This window comes from Betta splendens, chromosome 15 (assembly GCF_900634795.4).
Source record: "Betta splendens chromosome 15, fBetSpl5.4, whole genome shotgun sequence".
Taxonomy (NCBI): domain Eukaryota; kingdom Metazoa; phylum Chordata; class Actinopteri; order Anabantiformes; family Osphronemidae; genus Betta; species Betta splendens.
This window is the reverse complement of record NC_040895.2, coordinates 2,101,262-2,116,242: the sequence shown is the minus strand read 5'-3', so window position 1 is coordinate 2,116,242 and position 14,981 is coordinate 2,101,262. Positions and strand designations below refer to the sequence as shown.

At 41.6% G+C, this 14,981-nt stretch overlaps 1 long non-coding RNA gene across 1 annotated transcript; it reads right to left on the bottom strand.

Moving 5' to 3' along the window:
• Nucleotides 1–3,649: 3,649 nt before the first annotated feature.
• On the bottom strand, nt 3,650–7,523 carry LOC129603083 (uncharacterized). The gene is made up of 3 exons (XR_008692663.1): nt 4,308–7,523; nt 4,162–4,213; nt 3,650–4,053 (listed from the first exon to the last, which is right to left on the bottom strand). It is a non-coding gene; the product is annotated as an uncharacterized LOC129603083 (long non-coding RNA).
• Nucleotides 7,524–14,981: the final 7,458 nt, after the last annotated feature.

The window sequence follows — 14,981 nt, the reverse complement described above, 5'->3', positions numbered from 1 at the left end:
CTGGCGCTGGGCCGTGTTATCTGTCCAGCTCCAGCTGCATCTGGCCCACCATCAACCTCCCAGTTCCTTTCCCAGGTCGGCGTGACATTTTGAATATTTCCTTAGGAACAGCTTGGATAATCATTGTTAACAACAACAGATTCTGCGAACACGGATTCTGCAAACCCAGTTTACGCAAACTCTTTCACCCCACCTCACACGAACCCATCTACTCTCTGTACTTCTCTCATAAGCAATGATCAATTTTACTGCTAAAAGTAAATGTAAATGTCTGTTTCCTGGAGTCTATCCCAGATGCTCCCCAGACAACGACCCTGCCAAACTGCAAGGGTTGAGGAACAGTCACTGCATCTTAACCTGACCCGAACAGATTGTTCACTACCTATATAATAATATATGATATGATACATAAATATACTACAAAACTCAGAGTCAGTTACTATGGCAACTTACTCTGTGAACCTAACCTGGTCGGGAGCAGGTTTTATTCGGGAAACCCAGAGCTTCCTTTGGTCTCCGCCCCTTTTTAAAGTGAACAGTGTTTAAATACCTCATTTAATCTTTCAGTACATTTATAGATTTCACCTGTTTCCTTCGCACAGAGACCAAAATGTCCGTTTCTAGAGACACTGTATTAATTCACACGGCATTAAATTTACGCCGTGAGAGGAATTTTACGCCACGAGTTAATTTTCTGTCATATTGCCGTGCATATTTATTTTAGCAGTACCGTTTTTTTTAATAATCTTATTCACCCATTCATCAGACACTTCACCCATAGTGGCCGTGCTTTTACATTCGAACAGATTCTTTGTGTTGCGTTACAATTTTTTGTGAACAAACCCCCCGGCTAGGGGTTCCTAGACGACCAACAGAAAACCAAGAAAAGGGGAAAACACAACTAAGCAAAATGGGCGACGGGCTAGACCAAACACATGAGAATCAAGACACAAGAAATGAGTGGCAGGGAACAGAACCAAGTCCATGAGGTGAGTCCATGACAGGAACATGTGTAGTATATTTATGTATCATATCATATATTATTATATAGGTAGTGAACAATCTGTTCGGGTCAGGTTAAGATGCAGTGACTGTTCCTCAACCCTTGCAGTTTGGCAGGGTCGTTGTCTGGGGAGCATCTGGGATAGACTCCAGGAAACAGACATTTACATTTACTTTTAGCAGTAAAATTGATCATTGCTTATGAGAGAAGTACAGAGAGTAGATGGGTTCGTGTGAGGTGGGGTGAAAGAGTTTGCGTAAACTGGGTTCGCAGAATCCGTGTTCGCAGAATCTGTTGTTGTTAACAATGTTTATCCAAGCTGTTCCTAAGGAAATATTCAAAATGTCACGCCGACCTGGGAAAGGAACTGGGAGGTTGATGGTGGGCCAGATGCAGCTGGAGCTGGACAGATAACACGGCCCAGCGCCAGGACTTTCCAAGTAGCCGAGAAAAACATCTACACGTCCTTATTTGGACATGTGGAAAGATTTTAGGTGGTGGTTAAAAGCAGGCCTGCACAGGGGTTTTCAGAGCGCTTCGCAGAGGGTCCGCTGGTAGCACACAGCGGACCTTTTCCGACCTCTCGGTTCTCTCTGCAGAGGAACAAGCAGGTGAATTCGGTCTCTGCCTCTCTTGTTATTACTCTTTTGTAATCATTATATGATTGTTTCAATTTGTCATGTATAATAAATTTGTATGCTATTGATTTAAACTTCAAAGATGAGTTCTTGTGAAATCTCTGTCGTGGTTGAAGAGAATAGAAATACACGACACATGCAAAGTCCAGCTATTCCCTTAGGGAGGGTGGAGGCGAGGAGAGTCTCTTTTACGACACGGCACTTCTCGTGTCTGCAGACAAGGCTGGAGTTCTAGGAGGCCGGCGTCGTAACATGACGCCCCCAGTGGCCCAACACTCGTGTTGGTGCTCTCCAGGAGGCGCGGAGGTCGGAAACGGCAGAGGCTGCGCCATTGTCGTGGCAGGAAACAGCGACCTCCAGGCAGGGAGTCGCCTCCGGAACCGGCCAGCCGAGGTGGCCGACGACGCAGGAGGCAGCGCCATCCCTGCCACAGGATGCGCCAAGGAGCAGCCCATCCATCAGGCAGATCTACCCCAGGGCCTCACGCAGTGCGGGCTTTCTAGCGATGAGCGCGGCTGCTTCCCGGAAGCGATGCTCCTTCGTGACTGGGTCGGTCACTGCCTCAGCGGAGTTGAGATAATGGGCAAAGAGGAACAGGACTGGAGGGGCACATTGAGCACGGATCCGCTTGAAGGTGCTGTCTGGGGTGCCTGCGATAGAGGTGGGGGTGTCATCTGATGGAGCGAAGAGGCCCTCTGCTGGAGGAGAGGGTTGCTTGATCTCAGTGGCCAAGTCCTCTGGAGCCTGGACAGGGGGAACCGGCTTTCGCCGACGCCGTCTGGGCCGCTGACGACCAGATGTGGGCTCCATCTCCTCAACCGTCGGGGCTGAGGCAGGAGGGAAGGTACGGCCTGTATCAGACTGGAGAACTATGGTGGTAGCATGGGCTCGGACTTGGGCCGACAAGATGGCGTCTGGAACATGAGCTGGATCTGCCTGAGCGGCGTCTGGAACATGCGCTGGATCTGCCTGAGTGGCGTCTGGAACATGCGCTGGATCTGCCTGAGCGGCGTCTGGAACATGCGCTGGATCTGAATGAGTGGCAACAGGAACGTGAGTTTGATCTGACAGAACGGCGACAGGAACAGGACCAGACTGAGCGGCAACAGGAACTTTCGCCGGCGAAGCGGGAGCAGCTGATGAGACGCTAGCGAGCGCTGCGTGCAGAACGCATGCCAATTCCCTCCGCACTGCCTGGAGCCTCTCAAAGAGCGTCTGCACTCCCGGGTAGTCAAGCCAGCAGAATTCCTCCTCCAGGATGCCAATAGCCTGCTTTATGGTGCGGAGCTGGACCTTCAGACTGGGGGCTTCCGCATAATCCTTCGCAAGCTCCTCGAAGCACCAGCGGAGGTCCTCCGGCAGACTCGAGCAGGTAAAAACCATTGCAACTGTGCGTTGTCCACATACACAAAAAAACAAAATCAACTACTGATCAGATGCAGGGCGCCGGCTGGGTCCGAGTCTGGCCAGATTGTACTGTCACGGCGCTCTAGGTAGCGGACCCACATGCACGGCGGAGACAAAGCTCGTGATAATAAGGATTTATTAGTACTCGTAGTCAGGCAGGCAAAGGTCGATACACAACTGAGGCAGTAGCGGTACAGGCATGGATCAGACAGTCGGTGGTCAGGAGGCAGGCTTAGGTCAGACTTACGGCAAGCCAGTATCACAGATGAGGCAGGCGGCAAGGTCAGGGAAAACAGGGTCGGTCACAAATCAAGATATGAAAAACTGCTGGACTGCTGGCTATAACACAAAGACAATCTGGCCGTGAACTATGGCAAGGGACGGTGATTAAATACAGGTGAGTAATTACTAACAGAACCCAGGTGAGTTAACTAGAACTGGAAGTAAAACTAGAACTGCTGATGTAGATGCTGGAACAGGAAGTGGTGACAAAATAAAACCGGAAATGAGTAATTGCAGTGGCTAAATGACCTAGACTGTGACACTACCACCACCAATAAAAGAAACTGAATGAATGCAAATCATAATTTATTTGGTTTTCTTCATTTCCTACAAATACAGTACAAAGGCAATTGTTAGATTTTACGATTCTTCCAATAATTCATACAATTCACCTTTAACTATACACTCACCTCCAGCTTGTGTTTGGGAATTTCAATTTGTAGATCTGTCTTTTCAATCTTGTGGTACAAGTAAACCATTTCCTTGAAATTTAGTTTATACAACTCAATAACCAGTAACTTAAAATACAGACGATTTAGAGTTACATGACATAGTTCCTCATTAGTCTTACAGAATTGAACTCTGGCATTTACTGAACATCACTGAACTGTGTGCATCTGTGCAGCAGAATGTGACTGACCTCCTCCTGCTGTTCTTCCACACTCTGGGGCAGAGGGGAGATAATAATGTCACTATACTTGGAGATCAAGTTACATCCTTAGCCTACGCAACACAAACATAAGAAATCATGTTATGTGTATAAACTGTATTAATATTACACTTTATAATACTGCTTATCATAATTTAAGCTTTATTTAGTAGTATACTTACAACATCCTGGGTTTCAGTTATGACAGAGGGATTCACATATTACCATCAGAATCTGTTAAGACAAACAAAGAACCCAACCCAGAGAAGAAATGGATGTATCAAAAGTAGCCTATGTAAAAAATCAAATATATAGGTAGGCCTCTTACATTTTACACATGCACTTGTATCCTGGGAGCGACTGGTTCTGATGAACTCCCTCCAGGAATTCCTTCAGCCTCTGCTTTCCAGTGTTCATGCTGAGGGCCTTCTCCTCTGCATGCGTCAGTGGTGGTGGTGCAGGTCCTCCACCAGTTGTTCTAGCCTCTGCCTTCTGTTGGCAGAGTAGAAGTCAAATGATATAAACTGTGTGAAAACATTACAGCCATGTTGAAAATGCTGCTGCACTGCTATACTCTGCATGCTATTTAGTTATTTAATATGTCAAATATTGTAAAGTCAGGTAGTCTACACCCATGACATGATGGTGCCTTATACCTGTTTGAATTATGTTATTACATTTCATTTTTAGCCATGTTCTTTTATGACTGCAGGATTGCGTCTACATAAAAACTGAAATTAATTTATTATATTATTACGTGTTTTGGGTAACTTTTAAAAACCTAATTAGATTAATGTAATAATTGCTCTCCATAAAATGTATTGGATTATTGAATTATCATTACTTTACAAATCTCACATCAACCACAACAGGAATTTTAAAAATGCATAGACATAACACTGCACTTTTAATTCATACAATCATCGGTATTTATGCAATTACTGAAGAAACTTCTTAGATGAGTGAACAATTGCTTTAAAAGTCCTTACTTTACGAGTGAAATATAACAACAATACTAAATTTATTTAGTAATTAGTTACGCTGAACACTTTATGATTAAAATGTAAACTTTGAAATGTAAGCATTGACTCGAGGAGCTATTTTCTTCCAAGCTAATTCTTTCTCTTTCGCCGCTGCAGCGTGTTGCTTTTTCTACGGAATAAAGACTCGTAGTAGCTATTTGCTTGAGGTATCATATCCATTTCCGGACGTCTTTTGTTGTCCTGTTGCCATGGTGACTCGTAATATCTTCACTCCATTGATCAGGGCTTTGTATCGTCGCGGTGCATGCGCTTAACTCTGAGTCAGACAACTCAGAGTTGCTTAAACCAACTCTTATCACCTGTTCTGAAACTGAAAACTCCAGTTTTGCAAACTCAAAGTAAATCAACTCAGAGTTTAGTTTAAACTCAGACTTTGTTAAACCTCCTTCTTGAAACGGGCCCCTGAAGTGTCTGGGGGGGTGGCTTTTGTTTTGGGAGTCATATAAATGTAGTAATTTTGCATGTGCACCTTTAACCTCATCTAAACTCTTCTCAGATGTTTTGGAACCTACATACTAGGGTAACCTACATAGGGTGAACAGGTTTGGGGTTAATGAACTGAGAGTTAAGGGTTTAGCAGATGGTTACTTAACCCTGCTTTCTGGAACACCCCCTGTTCTGTTAAACCACAGCTTCAACTTTTGTACCACGTGAAATTTACTTGGAGCTACGTAACAATTTCTATGCAGAAATCCTAAATATGATAGGGCAATATCATAACCCCATCCTCCTACTACTTATTGTATAGAAAAAAAAGTTGTGTGATAAAAAAAATAAGCAGTACTTCTAATAGTAACTGGCATTTAAACCCTGAAAGTAATTGCATGATTGGTACTTCAGGGCAGGTGTGAAGTTGTCTAAGTGATTTACAAAAAAAAGTTAAAAAAATATTAATATATGATGATTTTATAGCATTTTTCACAAGCATGGCCAAATGCCACAAGGGTCTCCAAAGGAGGTTTTTTGGAGGAGGGCATAAGGGATAACATGCATGAAGATGTTGACAATGATTGTCTCAGCACTGCTTTTAAAATGCATGTAAATGAACCCACTCATTGTTTTAACCATACCCATCCTAACATATGGAGTTCAAATTCATAATTTAATAGTTCTTCCCCAAAACGCGCTGTTATCTGACCATTTCTTATTAACTTTTGAATTTACCATTTAGCATAATTGACCTTTCAGCAGCTGGAAAGAAATGTTACTATAGCAGATCATTATCTGACAATGCTGTTGCCAGATTCAAGCAGATGTTTCCATCATCTTTTGCCTCATCGTCTGGTAGCTACTCAGAGGAGAACAGTCACCTTAATCCTTATGAACAGGTTGAATCTCTTGTAGATGATGCTTCAGCTTCTCTGCAAGTGAATCAGAGGAGGTTAGTTCCATGGTATAACTCAGAGATCCGCAACCTAAAGTACAGGATCCAACAACTAGAAAGGCAGTGGCGTTTTAACAAAATAAATATAAACTGCATAGCATGGAAGGACAGTCTAATGATATATAACAAGCTAGAAAACCATATTATTCCTTCTTAACTGTCAGGGAACGCTCTGATGAGGACCCAAATGCACAGCGTACACAGGTTGACGGTGATCAAGGGTGGTTTATTCCAGATTAGGCGAGGTCAGTTCAGGCAGAGTCATTCACGAAAGACAGGAGTAACAATACAGAGTCCTCAGGCGGAGAAGCGTGGTCAGGCAGGCAAAGTCAGTAACAGGCAACGGTAGATGATCCAGGCAGACGTGACAGGCAGGAATAAGGCAGGCTCAGAGTCAACGAACAACACAGGATACACGATTTACAGCAGGACTAGATCAACGAACGGGACTACGACAGGAACACACAAAACAACGATCTGGCGGGGAACTGAGGACACAGGTGGTGGTTAAATACAACGTGACTCGATTACTGATGACGTGCAGGTGTGAATAATGACCGGGTGAAGCAAGAACAGCTGTGACGTGACATAAACCGGAAGTGAAGCTCGAACTGAAACAGAAACCTGGGAGACTACCAAAATAAAACCGGAAATGGAAACTAGAAAACCCAAGACATGATAATGTGGCCAAATGAACAGAGTCCTTTACAAGGTAAAACTGAAACACAGAGCCAGAACCTGACATTAACTGAGAAAAACAAAACAAAACCCCAGATTTCTTATGAGCTCTGTAGCCAGGCTGACTAAGAGTTATAGCTGTGTTGAGCCTACTATCCCCTTTAATCTCAGCAGCAATGACTTCATGAACTTCTTTACTAATAAAATTATTACTATTAGGAAAGACATTTCAGTTTCATTGGTCTGTTCTGTATTTTTACTTGCTGCTATGCTGCTATATTTTTCTTCTCCTGTATCATACTCTGTGCTGTTATGAGATGAACTTTCCCCGTTGTGGGACTATGAAAGACTATGACAGAAATCACTGCCTAGAATAGATTCAAATACTCTGTCTTACTTAGAGAGCTTTTCCCCATAACTCATGAAGTTAACCTCAATAATTAACTCTTCTAAGTCATCCAATTGTCTTTTAGATCCAGTCCCAACCGAGTTCTTTCTCGTCCATCCATCTACCGCTTAATCCCGTAGGTCGTGGGGGGGCACATACATACATATAGGCTATGTACCACAGGCTTTGAAGGTGGCTGTCTTCAAACCGTTTTTGAAAAAAACCTACTCTGGACCCCTACTCTGGAACCAACTATAGGTTCATTTTAAATTTACCCTTTATTTCTAAGATTCTTGGAAACATGACTAAACAATTATCTGACTACCTGAGTAATAACCTGTATGAAGATCTTCAGTCAGGATTTAGAAAACATCATAGCACGGAAACAGCTCTGGTTAGAGTCACTTATGATTCTCTCTGAGCTTCAGACAATGGTCTAGTTTCTGTCCTTAGATCAGGGTGCTGAATTAGATACAATTAATCATAAAATTCTATTACAGAGATTAGGACATAGCATCGGAATTAAAAGGAACAGCACAGGGATGGTTTAAATCCTATTTGTTAAACGGATTCTAGTTTGTTCATGTTAATGACATAAACACGACTAGGTGAGATTATTAGAAGGCATTCTATAAATTTTTATTGTTATTCAGATGATAGTCTATATGTGTCTTTGGAACCAAATGAAACAAATCAACTTGTCAAAATTCAAAGTTGTTGAAAAGACATCAAATCCTGGATGTCCCAAAACTTCCTTTAACTAAATTCAGATAAAACTGAAATTGTTATAGTTGGGCCTAAAAATCTGAGAGAGACACTATTGAGTCAGATAGCCACCCTGGATGGCATAACATTAGCTTCAGATTCTACTGTGAGAAACCTTGGTGTCATCTTTGACCAGGATCTCTTTTTTACATCATACATTAAACAAATCTCCAGAACCACCTACTTCCAACCTAGAAATACAGCTAAAATTAGAAGCATCCTCTCTCAGAGCGAATTGGTAAAGTGTTTGTGTGCATTTGTTACCTCTAGGCTGGACTACACTAACTCCTTACTCATAGTATGTACTATGAGTAAGGAGTTATCCTAACAGCCCCTAAAAAGCCTACAGCTAATTCAAGTGCGATGCTCTGCAGTTTTAATTGCATTAGTCATACACATTTGTCCAGGAATCTGGGGGGCTCCTTCTGGGGGGGGCCACTGGACGTAGCCTTCACATTGATGGCTCTGTCTGCTGGACCCCTCGAAGAATTGGCTGTCTCCCAAAGTTCCTCATACTTAGCGCCGGGGGTGGGCTCTTTCACTGGGGCCTGGGGCTGAGGCCAGTTGTGGCCTCGCCCACTGGCCCTGGTGGAGAGATCACCACCCAGTTTTAACTGCAAAAAGACATCTAGGGTGAGGGGGGGCACTGTCTGGGGGACACACCGTCAGCCAGCGGTCGTGCTCCTGGAGGTGTCACCCACCTTCAGTGCACTTTAGTTCCACACACTCACGTTCAAGCTGGGTTGCAAGGTAATGGGGTGCCTTTTCTGCTGCCCTCTGCTTCTCCCGGGCTGGGGGACTTGGGCGGGGCTCGGGAGGAGCAACGGTCCCTGCCTGGGGCCACATGGACGGCAGGCCGGAGACCTAGCCTCCCCACAAATGTGATCAAGCGAATGGTGTGGGTGCGAGAACGTTTCTGAGAGTGCATTGGTTCACGTATGATTGACTAGTTTGTTGTGAGTGAGTTAATGGTGTATGTGTGTTGATGTGATGATGTGTGTTGTACGTGTGGGTGGGTGTATGCATCTGTGTTTGTGTGAGTTTGTATACGTGTGTTGCGATTGGAGTGTGGGGGGTCCAGTCTTCCGCCCGGGGTACGTAGATCGTCTGCCTGGGTGGTCTCTTTTCTACTGACCCCCACCAATTGCTGGCCTTGTGCTGCAGGCGCTCGTGTAGGGGTGGTGGACTGGGGGTGGGCCCCACTCTGGATGCGGGGGCATCTTCTGGCGGGCTCCCTACGGACTGTGGGTCCTCCGGGCTCCACTCTTTCAGGCCGACCCTCCCACCGGGGGGAGTGTTTGCCCCTGGTTCTCATGGGGCGGACAGCGTTGACCCACGGTGGCCCACTCTGACCTCGGGTGCTGTCTCTGTGGCTGCTGCAGCTCTGCCTGGGGTCTCTGTGTGGGCGGCTTGGGTCGCAACACCTGCCCTCCTGGACCTGAAGGTGTGTGGGCTCCTTGGCTGCTAGGATTCTTTCCTCTGCTTGTTGGATGGGCATAGTGGCCGAGCTCCTTACATCACCCTGGCTTCCACAAGTGGCATTGTTCATGCACCAAAGTCTGCCTCACCCTTTAGGTGAATAATGTTAAGCTACAGCCTTGCTAACCTTGTAGTGGGACACTCAAAACCTGAACAGGCTTTCCAAATCCAACTGTAAGTATTACTGATACTTATCACTACCAATATCAATAATGTATGAATATGGAAATTGTGGTGTTCTATGTCATGACTTTTATTAAGTAGTATGGGATATGTATAACAATGCACATAAGTATGTATGTATATGATATGTATATGTTTGTATGAGTATGTGCACATACCTTAACACTATTATTGGTATTAGTATTAATCTCCAAGGTAAACCACAGTACAACAGTTGTTTAGTTATGAATGTGTTAGCCTAAGGTATATCCCTGCTTATTTATTTTGCACCGATTGTTTACTTAACAGATTTGCTTGGTTTCAGCAGCTGGTTGCACCCCCCGCACCTCCACCAACACAGCAACATCACGCATATTTGGGATTAGCTAAATAAACCATAAATCAAGAAGAGTATATATATTTTATATATACCCCTCTTATTAAAGCAAAGCTGTCCATCACAATATGGCATTCAGCGTAAGATTTGCTGCTTTTTAAACTGCTGGTCAGAACAAAAAAACAAAAAAAAAAAAGCTAAATTTTTGTGATAGGCAGCTGCGGATCCCACCCTCCTGCCTGTGCTCTGTTGTTGCTGCTGTGATTTTCTCTCTCTCTATCCCCTGTGGGCAGATGGCCGCCCACATTCAGCCTGGTTCTGCTGGAGGTTTCTTCCTTGTTAGAGAGGGAGTTTTTCCGCTCCACTGTTGCTGTCAAATTGTAGTTTAAGGCTTGTTGTATGTGGGATCTGTTTAGTTGTGTAATGTCCTAAAACCTTACACAACCTTACATTTACCTTTTAAAGTGCCTTGGCACTATATGAATAAAACTAAATTGAATAGAAATCTTAATTAATAATCTATACTTTAAGATTGGAGTTGAGTAGTGTTATAAGTTTGGTGAAATTTAATTAGTGTAATGTTCGTGTGTGTTTATAATATGTTCTGCGTTGGCTTGTAGGCTGCACCATGAGAGAGAAGAGTACGCATGTAACTGACCATCAGTGGACAGTGATACAATTTACTGTGTTAAAACTAAATGTGGCTTTGTCCTTTAATTGCAGATCAGAAAGACCGATGCTTTCTGTTCCTTACACTGTTCCTCTCCTCTCTAAACGACCACTGCACCAAACAGCTGGGGCCATTCATTTACATAATATGTTGGAAACACAAGAAAGTAATGTTGTAAAATGTAGTAAATATTTTGTAACAATAAAGAAATTAAATAAACATAACTGACATATAGCTTAAGATCTAGTGATTTGTTTGGATCAAAAACCAAAAAAGTAAAGCCTACTTGAGTACTTTAATGAAAATTATGCTGTTAAGTATAGTAAGTATAGTGTACTTACAAATTAGCCCTGTGATGTTTACTTAGGATTTCTGTGTGGAAATTGTTACCTAGGTTTTTCTAGGTCAATTTCACTCCATGTTTTTTTCAGTATAGTATCATAGTAACAAACAACATTTGAATGCATGCTCTCCTGAACGAACACAGGGACACAGTAAAGCAGAGTGCAGCCTCACACAGCTGGGTTAGAACCAGCAGCCAAAAATTATGGCAGAAAAGCTACTTTTAGACATTATTTATTAACTAAACTAAAAACAGTATTCCAATCAGTGAGAAAAACAACGCACCACAGCTGTTCAAAATATTACAAAATATTATTATTATCAATAATAAGAATAATTTTAACTGCCTCTCTTCTGAACTCCTGTGGTACATAGAAAACTACATTCAGCATTCAGTTGTCTTGAGTAATTCATTCACAATAGAAATGATTAGAATTGTTTTTTGTGTACAATTGTACAAATACTGTACAATTAAATGAATTCTCTGCCACCTTGCATATAAGGTTCAGTTATCACACTATAATTTATTTTTGGTTTTAAAGAGTAAATAAACGTTTATAAATAATATAAAGTTTGCTTGTTTGGCTTGTTGCTATAATATGACCTTTATATATGGCCCTAATTTGGGATGAAAGAAACAACGCTGCAGTTCTCATTTTGCATCACTAGAGGGGAATACAACTGTACAAACTGGATTGCAGGTCACCATACCCACAAAACTACAGTGTAGTTACCTTTGGGCTTGAACAAAGAGATCTAATACTCAATAGCTGTGCTGTGTCCCGTAAACTGTCTTCTACAAAACATTTGGGACCAGTGTGACAGCTGACAGCAACCTGTAAGTCACATTACATTAGCCATTTGCTTTAGCACATTTTCAATGATAAATATTAAATAATCTGAATAATGTGAACATTCTATTATAAGGAAGTTCTCACATCACTTGTCTTGACATGGGCAATATGAATAAATTAAGAATTAACATACAACAAATTATTACTGAGATTATGTCTTTAGATCTGTACAAGGTTCACACTGAAAAAATGTGGGGTGAAATTTACTAGGTAACTAGGTTGTTACTAGGTAACAATTTCCACACAGAAATCCTAAATAAATGTCACAGGGCTAATTTTTAAGTACGCTATGCTTAATAGCACATAGTAGTTTTCATTTATGTACTCAAGTAAACTTTACTTTTTGGTTATTAATCCAAACAAATCACTAGATCTTACTCACTCCTTCTTAGTAAACTATATTCTAAATGCATTTGTAGACATACTTACTATGATGTACGTTTATGTAAGTTATAGTTCAGTAATGTTTGATTCATTTTCTTATTGTTACAAAATATTTATAAAATTGTACTTATTGTTCCTTAATTTTTTTTATTTAGTATGTATTTACAACAAGACAGTATTTACTGAAATATTAATGTTAATAAACAGCCCCAGCTGTTTGGTGCAGTGGTTAGTGCATTCTGCTGCTGACACATAGATTGTAGATTAATCCCCTCACAGAAGCGAGGAATAGTGTAAAGAATGGACAGCATCAGTATTATTCTGTGTCAGGTGGTTATGCGAGCCAAAAGCAAAACCAACACGTGTATTTTTAAGACAATAAATTGCATCCCTGTCCACTGAGGGTCAGTTACACTCTTACTCTTCTCCCTCGTGGTGCTTACAAAACAACACAGAACATATTATAAACACAAATTAACACGTCACAAATTAAATTCCACTACACTTATAATACTAATCAACTCGTATCTTGTTATTTGTATGCAAACTTTACTTGGACAAATGATGATACTAAATTTTATGTATCATATTAAATTCTATAGTAAATTTTAAAGTAAATATTGAAAGATAACAGTTTTTGTAAAATTTACACAGAGTATAACATTCACAGGATCAAAAATTTTTTTTTTCAGTGCACATCACTTATCAATATCCATTATCAAAGAAACAAACAGATGGTATGAAAGTCACAACTCACACAAAGGCATTCTGAAGGCATATGATGCAAAGGGCAAAGATTTAACATATATGTTCATAGTAGAGGTGCTCTCGCCTCTTATTTTAGTCATTTCATGCATCTTTTGAGGTAAATTACTAAGAATAACCACAAGCTTGGCCATACACACATTACAGCAGTAACTCTGAGGTTTCCAGCAGAGCCTTAGCCCTAGCCACCAGGGCTCCCATTCACACCACACCTGCTCAAGACTGAAAACATGACTTGAGGATTTTAATTAGACAATTTAATGATGCAGGTGTGCTTTTTAGGGTGGAGAAAAGTATGTGCTAATTAGGGCAGATGATACTTTTATTCATGTGACCTGTGGTTTCAATTAAAATAAAAGTTAGCTTAAACAAGTTGTTAATGTTCACGCCAACAGACACAGTCTTGGAAAAGCCTGTGTAAATGAACAGACAGCAACAGGTGGACATTTTTTCTAGGTCAAAGGCAATGTGTAGTTTTATAAAGAATGGTAAAATTGGATGCTGTTTCACTTTTATTGTAGACAATTATAATATAACATGCAAACAAAATTATTAATTACGTCTTAAAATCAAGATGTGCCTTGTAAAGTGGAGAATGAGTGTAAATATAAAGCCAATAATACATTTAATTTGTGTTCTGTCTGTTTTAGGAGGTTATTAGCATAGCAGAAGTAGATTTCAACTGTAGCATTGAAGCTCATTAATCCAACGGAGCCCTTTTCAGGCCCTCAATACAAGACTGTTGCAGTGTTTGAAAGGAACCAAAATAGCAACAAACATCAGTTCTTCCTAAGACAAAGCAGCTGTAGCACTTGTCATGCAGCCCAGTTCTGTCTAGCATTTGTGTAACTTGCACCACACTGGGCATCACATGTGAATCATTTGGATGGCAGCTGTGTTTTTTAAAGTTTGCAGACACCCTGCTGTCATGACCAACTGGAAGAAAGAAGAAAGCAATGATGGGCCTAGTAAAGACTTTAGAGGCTAATATCCGGGAGGAGCCTGGTAGTTGAGCTTCATTGGCTGCCTCCCCTTTAAACTGTCTCCCTTTAAGAGGCCTCTGGGTTCTCTTCTATTAATGGTTTGCACAAGGCTTTTGGGTTCAGGCTATCCAGCGCTGCTTTCGTAGGTAAATATTCAGAAATATCAGATTTTACTTGTCCGAATGGTTTGTTGTTTAGAGTTTCCCATGGTAATCTTAAAGTGGATTAAGCCAACAAATCAGCAGATCCAGATAGCAAAAGGATTCTTCCACTCTGCATCCAGATGGTGGCGGTAGTACGTTTTAGAGCAGGACGGCATGCAGGAATAGTAATGTGAATGTAAACATGTGTTAAAGAATAATTTTTTAATGGATTCATTATTGACCAATTGATTGATTGATTGATTGATTATAACATAGTACAATATTTTGTGTTGGACAAAATTTCATAGGATAGATCTAGAATAGAATAGTTGGTTTCACTCTAATCAGACAAAATAGATTTATTCCAGTATTTTGTGCAAATGATGGTTTTGATGCGAGTGACATCAGCCGTTTTATTTACTTGATCTCACTATGTTGTAGATACTGTTGTGTCACTATGGAAATCGGTTCCTTGGTGATTAGGCTCTCTCTGCCTGCTTCCTGCTCCTGTCTGCCCCATGCATGTCTGTCCCTGAAGCTGTTAGAGGATGTCTTCTAAGAGGCTACTGAAGATAGAATAGAAATCTTAAACACTGCTGTTTACCTCCCACGTGAAATCACTTTT